The sequence below is a fragment of the Ovis aries genome, chromosome 18 (assembly GCF_016772045.2).
Source record: "Ovis aries strain OAR_USU_Benz2616 breed Rambouillet chromosome 18, ARS-UI_Ramb_v3.0, whole genome shotgun sequence".
Taxonomy (NCBI): Eukaryota; Metazoa; Chordata; class Mammalia; order Artiodactyla; family Bovidae; genus Ovis; species Ovis aries.
In genome coordinates, this window is record NC_056071.1 from 65,079,928 (window position 1) to 65,089,254 (window position 9,327).

The following is a 9,327-nucleotide window of genomic DNA, read 5'->3' on the forward strand; positions in this document are numbered from 1 at the left end:
CTCAGTGCCTCTCTGAATCACCTCTGTGAGTGCCCAGTGGCCATCTCTGTGGTCCTTTTTAGCCAGAATGTAGGATTTGGTTAGATAACACTTGTATAAAAATCAGCCTTGCCTCACACAACACGTATAACACACAGGTGGGCTCGCTCTGTGTGGCGACTTCCCTTAGTGAATGAGTTTTGCGTGATGCTTCCCAGAGGCCCTTGCCTGGCAGATGCAGTCACTGTGCTGAGTGTCTGCGGAGCGTGTGTGCGGTGCTGCCAGGGGTGGCCCCTGGGAAAGGAGCTCAGAGGCTCAGAGACGTCAGCACGTGTCTCTGGAGGTGACTCCGGTCCAGACCCAGAGGGAGCCAGTGCCAAGGCCAGGGCCAGGCTTTCCTCCAGGAGACTGAGAGGGTGTGCGGCAGGGACAGAGGAGGCCACGTTGGCAGCTGGGGTGGGCCCAGTGAGGGCTGTTTGGGCTTCTGATGAAGTTCCCCCTCTTCACTGCACTCTCTTGAGTTCTCCTCCGTGTGTGGCACTGCTATGTCCAAGCTCATCAAACTAGAAACATGGTGTCGCCTGCCTCTGACCCCCAGCTCGAGGGCCTTCCTCCATTACTACGTCCCATGACAGCTCAGGCCCCTCCCAATGTCCTGAGCTGATGCTCTCGCTCCGGATTCATCTTAACCCTGACATGCCTCTTTTCCTGCTCGCTCTCACCCTGCATCTCCCAGCCATAATCAGGGCCCTTTCCCGCTTAAAACGCTCCCTCTGCCTTCCAGAAAAGCTCATTCATTCCAGAAAAGCCCTTCATTCTGTCTTAAGCCACATCACATGCCTACTGCAGGGCCAATCTCTGCTTTTCTCAGAAACAACGCCACACCCCCCTACAGGGCCCTGAAGTCCTGACCGACAGCTCAGGGCTCCACCTTCAGCAGAGGAACCAGTCTCAGGGCCTCTGTCACTTACATGTCTCTGCACTTCCTCTTCGTACTGTACCACAAAGAAATGGCTTTACGTTTGCTCTTCTTTTGAATAGGTAACCAGCATGCTTGTTACAAAAGGCAGACAGTGGGACGTAAGCTCCCCGCCTGTGGCCTCCAGCCACCCACCCCTTCTGCGCCTCCTCTGAGAGCGTATCAGCAGGTGTACAAGCATGCACGCTCACTTGCACGTGTCACATACGTTTCCATGCAGATAACGTGCAGTCGTCTCTCCGTCAGTATGTGGGGGATCGGTTCTTGGACACCACAGACGCCAGGATCCAAGGATACTCGAGCTGCCCCTGTAGCAGGGTGCAGTCAGCCCTCCCTGTCCACGGGCTCCCCGTCCACGGGTGCATGCAGAGGCGGACTGTAGTGTGTATACTGTTCTTACCTCACATAGTGGTACCTTAGACCGCTACACCAACCCGTGGATAGGAAGTTGCTTCATTCCTCTGCACTGGTTTCATGGTATCCAGTTACGACAGTAACTGTTTATTTAAACTGTGTCATTTGATAGTCAGTGAAGAATCATGTGATATCAGAAGACTGGAGCCAGCCTATGTCATTTTGCCTACAGGCAAGTGTAGTTGTGGGGATAAATATCTAAGATTGGAATTTGAGTCCAGAAATCGGTTCACTTTGACACTTGACACATAGTGGTGTGTTTCTCCCAGAGGGGTTGTAGCAGTCTCTCTTTCCATCAGCTGTGAATGAGGCAACCTGTTGCCCTGTGCCCTTCCTAACTCTGTGATAATTAAACGTTTTGATCCAAGGTGTTTCATAAGCTTTTCATGAGATCCAAGACTGTCATAGTCATCTCTGTGCCCACAATTGGCGATAATAGGCTTGTGGAATAAAGAGCTGTGATGTCAGCACGTTGAAGAAGAAGAATGAGCGCCTGCTGGCCCTTGTGTGCAGGATGAAAGGCCCCATTGTGGTCTGTGATGGCCGCCCCCGGAGGGGAGGGGGACTCGTCGGCTGCTGATTCCTGGGCATCCAGAGACGGATGAGCTGAGAGGTTTGGGGTTTTCCAGGCCCTTTGCTTCTTTCTCAAGCTATTTGCCTTTTTTTAATTGCCCAAGGACTGAGGAAAAAATGAACTGGAATTAAAGGTCTGGTGCTGGTACATTAGGAATGAGGTTGGAGAGTGCTCTGTGCAGCCTGGTTTTCTGGTCCTCCGTCCCCGTGCGCTGTCGCCGCCCCGCCCCGGTAAGGTGCCACACGCACCGTGCCAGCTGACCAAGAATCCTGGCCGGAGACGCTCCACAGACACCTTCCAGCCGAGACGCCACAGGCAGTGCTTCTCAAATCCAAGTGGGCCGTGGGGAGAGATCGTCCCACCTGGGGCGTTCTTGGAAGGCATCCCTGAGGAGGTGACAGTTGAAGGCGTGACAGCTGGCCTGGCGTCCCTGCAGACCCCGTGGTTTATGTGGGACGGGCCTGTTTCCTTGCCACCCACTGGAGGGTGTTGGAACTTCCTGTGGCTCCACGGTGACCCCTGTCTCAGTCTAGGTCCCCACTCAACGCCGAGGCTGGTGAATGTCGCTGCTGCTTGGAGATGGGGAGCAGCTAAGTTACCTGCAGGCACCGCACACAGACTCCCTCCTGAAGGCTGCCCCTTGGCCGTCAGGGTCAGAGGACGGGGTAGGGCTGAACGCTGGCACGTGGCTCTCCAGCTATGGTTTCTGTCAGGGATTCCCCGGCCTCTGGATTGGGCAGCTGCTGGTGACCCCAGGCCTCAGGCCAACGTCCTGCCTGAGGACAGGCATTGCTGGAGGGGGCGCCTTGTCCTCCTGCCAAGACTCTTCATGGAATGAAGTTATTTGGCAGATGGTGGCTCGTGACACTTAACTGATTGAAAAGTAAATCTAGTAGCAATTAGCTCTTATATTCTGCATAATCATGAATAGGAAATTATTTGTGGTTTTTAGTATTAATTGCTTGATTTGTTGAAGATGGCCTTGGCCTCCAGGGACCAAACATGTTTTGCTTGATGTAACGCTCATGGCAGCCTCACGCAAAGGGCCTTCCATCCTGGTCTTAGGGGAGACTGAGACTGGGAAAAGAATGTCTTCCCAAGTTAGATGAGCAGAAAGGGCCTGAGTTGGGGCTGGACACACCAGAGGCTCTGCTCTACTGTGTGGCTTCCTCCTTAGGCCCTGGGACATGGCCTCAGTCGCCCCCTCAGCCACCTCATCGGTGAAGCAGGGACGATAGCCGTCTGACTTACCCGAGGCAGTGCCTGGAGACGGCTTGGTCCAGCTCAGGGGCCTGCAGAGAGGAGATGCCCCACAGAAGGTTCACCCTTCCCTCCACAAAGACCAGTTTTCTCAGGAGTGTGTGTCGCCTCGTCTCCTGCGAGCAGGGGATGAACCAAGTGTTTCACGGTTCATGGGCCTTCAAACGGAGCCCTCATTTCTCTTCCCAAATTCCCACCTCCAGCCCTACCCCTAGACCAGTGGCTCTCCAGTGGTTTTGGTGGCGCTCTCTTACCAGACAGGAACTTACTGACAAGGCACCTCCGTGCCCACATATTCACCTGTAGCATTTGTACGGGCAGTGCCCGTAATTAGTATGTTCAGAATTAGAAAAAACCCCTGGAGCCATTTTCTTGTGTACCCTCTATCCTAGACAGCTCACTGGCACTGCTGGTCCCTGGCCATCCCTGCTCCGAGGCTCCGGAACACTGTACTGTGAACGAGGTGCACGCCAACCCCCGCCCCTGTGTCTGCGGGAGCCGAGGCCAGAGCGCTGCAGCGACGGGCACAGGGTCACTCAGCTGGCAGCTGGTGGGCGCACCTTCAGACCGCTCCTTGCCAGGCCTGCTGCTGTGGCCGCCGGGTGGCCGAACTGCTGTGCGAAAGGTGAGGGGGGCCCTCTTCAGTTTGGCTGCCCCCAAGGCCGGGCCCATTCTGAGCTCCCCCATTGCCAGCAAGCATGGTCCAGCTCCCCATCTTGAGTCCAGGCCCCAGGGCCAGTTGTAGAGTGTCCTTTCCCGCCTTTAGCCTCTGCCAATGCTGGCCATGGGCACTCTCTCTTCCTGCAAGGGAACTCATGTCTCCAGGGCTGCTCGTCTCTAGAACGGATCCTGATTTCACGCTGCCATCATCACAACAGTTGGTTTTGGATGCCTTGCTGGTCACTGCACACCTGCCCCTGAACCTGCGTAGTGCCCAGGGCTGACTGGACCTGATGTCCAGCTGACCTCCTCAACTAAGGCCTGGGCACCCCCACCTCCTCCCATGGCACCGGGCTGTCCAGAGAGGACTCTGGAAATTTCCCCACCGTGTCCCATTTCAGGCCACCCAGCCATGGAGGTCTCGTGGGGGGTGATCTTCGGCTCCTCTGTAGCCTGGGGCTCTGGGCCCAGGGCCTGGTGGTGCCCGGTGAATCCTGCCCAGCAGCACCGTGAGGCCCGGGCTTCCGTCAGCCCTCTTCACAGCAGCACTGGGACGTAATTCTGCCCTTGTCTGGCCCTGACCACAGAGGTGGGCCTGATGACCCCTTTTCCCTGACTTCGCTGGTAGGAAAGACTCTTGGAGGAGTGGCCCCAGTGAGTCACATCTCCGAGTATCCTCACCACACACTGTCACTCACCCCAACTCTTCTTACTCATGGACTTGCTTCACCCCACAGAACCTTAGCAGTCATAATGTGAGCATCAACCTGTGCTTTCTCTTGTAGTTGAACATCCTGCCACCCTATGGAGAAGCTTTGCAACCACCTTCTGTACACACTGTGAGAGTCCCAGGCAAAAAGAAAGGAGCAGAGAGGATATTTGAAAAAATAATGGCCAAGAATTTCCCAAGTTTTATGAAAGATACAAATGTAAACATACAAGAATCTCAACGAGCTCCAGGTAAGATGAAGTCAGAGACCCACACAAAAACATGTTATAATGGCTGTCAAAAGCCAAGAGAATCTGGAAAGCAGCAAGAGAAGAGAAAAGCAACTCTGCACACACATGGGATCCTCAGTAAGATAATGAGCAGATTTCTCATGAGAAACACCAGAGTCCAGAAGGCAAAGGGTTGAGCGTAACAAAGGCCATACGTGAGTGAACGTCATGTTCAGTGGTGAAAGAGTGAAAGTGCCTCCTTCAAGATCAGGAAGAAGGCAAGGATGCCTGCTTTCACCAGTGTAGTACTGGATGTCCTCACCAGAGCAATTAGGCAAGAAAAAGTATGATAAGAGGCATCCAAATTGGATAGGAAGTAACATAATCTCCGTTCATGAATGATATGATCTTATATGTAAAAAATCCTAAAGATTCCACAAAGGAACTTAAAACCGATCAATGCAGCAAAGTGCCAGGATAAAAAAATCACATGAAAATCGGTCTATACTTTTTATACACTAACAGTGAACAATCTGATAAGGAAATTAAGAAAACAATTCCATTTTTAGTGGCTTTAAAAAACAATAAAATACTGAGCAATAAATTTAACCAAGGAAAGAATAGGTTTGTACACTGGAAACTACAGAAGGTTGCTGCAAGAAATTAAAGACAAAGGACATCCCATGTTCATGGATTGGAAGGCTCGATATTGTCAAGATGTACGGTGAGAACATTTCAGATCTACTTTTAACAAATTTCAAGTATACAATAGAGTATATTTATTTGTTTGCCAATTTTTGGCTGTGTCAGATCTTCACTGTGGCTTGAGGGCCTCATTGCTCTGCAGCAGGTGGGATTTTAGTTCCCCGGCCAGGGATCAAACCTGAGTCCCCAGCACTGCGAGGAGAGCTCCTGACCACTAGACCACCATGGAAGCCCCACGATATAGTACTACTGTAGGATCGTCACCATGCTGCACGTTGGATCCTCAGAACTTATCCGCCTTATAACTGACTGTGTGTGCCCTTCCTCCACCCCATCCCACATTCACTTTACACATCACCCTAGACCTCCCTGCACGCTCTGCTCTGTAATCCTTGCGTCAGCTTGTTTGCTGCCGTGATCACGGACTCGGGTGTGCTGCAGCGGCAGAGACTCCTGGGCTCCTGTGGCTCAAGAAATTCCAGTAACGCTTCACCTCATAGCCAGACTCTGAACCCCTTGCCTCCGGCCCAGAGACTTCCTGCTGCTGCTGAAGTACCAAACACAGTAGGATCTTCTCGGTAGCCACGGCACTGTGACAGGCGTTGATGCCCTCCCCGAACTCCAGCCATAGAGGATGGCTGGACTCAGCCTGTTAATTCTTCTCCCTCACACCCTGGACTCTGCGGAGATGTATAGCTTCATACAGCCTCACTGCCAATGTATCATGAGGTTGAACAAATCAGTTTGTCCTGAAGCTATGGCTGGTTCAGAAATGGAAGTGAAAGTGCTGGTCGCTTCTGACCCTGCGAACTGTAGCCCACCAGGCTGTTCTGTCCATGGAATTCTCCAGGCAAGAATACGGGAGTGAGTTATCTTCCCAAGCCAGGGAATGAACCTGGATCTGCACTGCAGGCAGATTCTTTATCATCTGAGCCACCAGGGAAACCCCTGCACCTTCTTAAATTTGCTCTTGCTGCTTTCTTTATTCCTAACTTTCCTTGCCTTGCTCTTACTGATAAAGAGCTTCTACCTCTGGCTCTAGTTTCCAGGGAGCCTGGCAGTCTGCAGTCTTCTGACTTGTCATCCTAGTGAGCATGCCACAGGCTGGGCCGACGGTGCGCATCTGCAGGACTCATGTTTGCTAGTGACGGGAACAAACTGGCCAAATTAAGCAAAAGAAGGGAGTTCTTAGAAGGGCTTTAGAAAGTTAAAGATAGAATTGGGTTCCTTCGAAAGTTAAAGATAGAATTATCATTTGACCCAGTAATTCCGCTTCTGGAAATATGTCCAAAGAATTGAAGGGAAGGTCTTGAAGAAGTGTTTGTACACCCATGTTTACAACAGCGCTATTCACGAAAGCGAAAAAGTGGGAGCAACCCAGCGTCCTTTGACAGATGAATGGATAAACAAATGTGTCAAGTGAATACTCTTCAGTCTCAAAGGGGATCTGAGATGCACTACAGCATGGAAGTACCTTGAGGACTGTCTTAGTCCACTTGGCTTGCTAATAGCAAAATAACGAACTGGGGAGCTAATAAAAAGAATGTATTTCTCACAGCCCTGGAAGCTGGGAGATCCAAGATCCAGGCATCATCTGATTTGGTTTTTGATGAAGACCTTGTTCCTGGTTTCTAGACAGCTATCTTTGCTGTGTCCTCAAAAATGTCCTCCTGAAATGTCTTATAAGAGCACTAATCTCATTCATAAGGGCTCTACCCTCACGACCTAATTACCTACCTGCCAAAGGCCCCACCTCCAAATACCACCACCTTGTATCAAAATAAGGGTTTTGTGGGGACACAAACATTCAGTCTATTACAAGGACTTTATGCTAAGTCAAATAAGCCACAAAGAGAAAAATACTATATGATTCCGTTTACATGAGGTGTTGAGAATAGGCAAATTCAGAGACAGACGGTGAAATGCTGGCTCCCGGGTGCTGGAGGGGAGAGGGTATTTGTTTCATGGGTATGCTGTTTGGATTTTGCAAGGTGAAAAGAGTTCTGGAGATGGTTGGTGATGGTTAATGTGAATGTACTTCACACCACTGAACTGTACACATCTAAGTGGTTAAAAAGGTAAATTTTATGTTACACGTTTTTTACCACTGGAAGTATTGAAGACTTCCAGTCTGATGGTGGAGTGAAGTGGTCAGGCCGCCCGACCTGCATATAACTATGATAAAATTTTAGCAAAATACTAAAACAAATACATGCCAACTATTTAAAAGAACTGGAGAGCTTCCCTGGTGGCTCAGTGGTAAAGAATCCACCTGTCAATGCAGGAGACACAGGTTCGATCCCTGATGCAGGAAGAGCCCACATGCAGTGGAGCAGCTGAGCACGTGCACCACAGCTACTGAGCCTGCGCCCCAGAGCCCGGAGCCGCAGCTACTGAGCCTGAGCTCCAGAGCCCGGGAGCTGCAGCTGCTGAGCCTGCACGCTCCAGAGCCCGGAGCCGCAGCTGCTGAGCCTGCGCGCCCTAGAGCCCGCACTCCACAGCAAGAGAAGCCACCGAAATGAGAAGCCCCCACTCGCTGCGACTAAAGAAAGAGCCTGCACAGCCACGAAGGCCCAGCACAGCCGACAAATACATACATACTAAAAAGAACTGCAAAGCACCCCAAAGCAGACAGAAACGAGAGGCATATTCTTCCTGAAATTTTAACAACCACAAGAGCTAAGAATCGAGAGTTTGTTTTCCCACTGATGATGCTGCCCAGTGCCCTTTGCCATAGCAGAGGAGAACACGCAGAACACCACATCCCTGTCAACCTCAAGTAGCAGAGAACAGAGTTCAGAGCCAAAAGAAAACCCGGGCGAGCCTCTGGATGTGAGAGAACCACAGAAGGGATAACACCAAAAATCTGAGTCAACCTGCAGCTCAAATCCCTGGCTGACCACAGTTCTACGCGTGTGCTGCAGACTCAGTGAAAAACAGGCAGGAATCTGTCTACTCTTAGAAGGCAGCTAACCTAGATGATATTTGCGAGTTTACTGCTTTTTATCTGACTGCATTCCCTAACTATGTACAGCATAAGTGGTAGAAAGCTCTAGCCGTACACTTGAGATATCAGAGGATGTAACCTGGTGCTGGGAGAAAGCCGAGAATTTCGGAGGGAATGCTCAGAAGGAAGGAAACCACAGAGGGTAAGCTTCTGAGTGTCAAGTTTACTGAGATCCTTGACTGATGGCCAAACTATGCAGGCAGAGGGGAGTATCCCCAGCGGAACAGGGAAGGAAAAGCTGTGCCTACAAGAGACCAGCTGCCGCACCCTCCCTTGGGAGACAGAATTCAGTGTGAATATAGGCAAATTAACTTCCCTCTAGAACAATAACAGTAGCAAAACAGTCATGCTTAGAACACAACAAAATCTAGAGATACTACAATATGTTGTCTGAAATGTCTAGTTTTCAACCAAAAGTTAGACATGCAAAGAAATGGGAAGATATCATTCACTGTCAGGAGAAAAAAAAAAAAAAAAAAAACAGTAGAAATTGACTCCAAGTGGATTTGGATATTGAATTTAGCAAAGACTTCAAAACACCTGTTATAAATATGTATCAATAATTAAAGTTAGTTATTTTAATTAGTGAACAGGTAGGAAAACTCAATAGTTAAAAACTATTAAAAATGGAATTTCAAGAGCCAAACAGTATGAAAAGTGAAATTAGAAATTTGTGGGGTTTTTTGGATGGTTTGAATGGCAGATTAGAGATGGCAGAAGAATGAGTGGACTTCAAGATCAATAAGAATTAACCCTAAAAATGAAGAGAAAAAAGAAAGATGAACAGAGCCTCAGATGTGGGGGCAATAT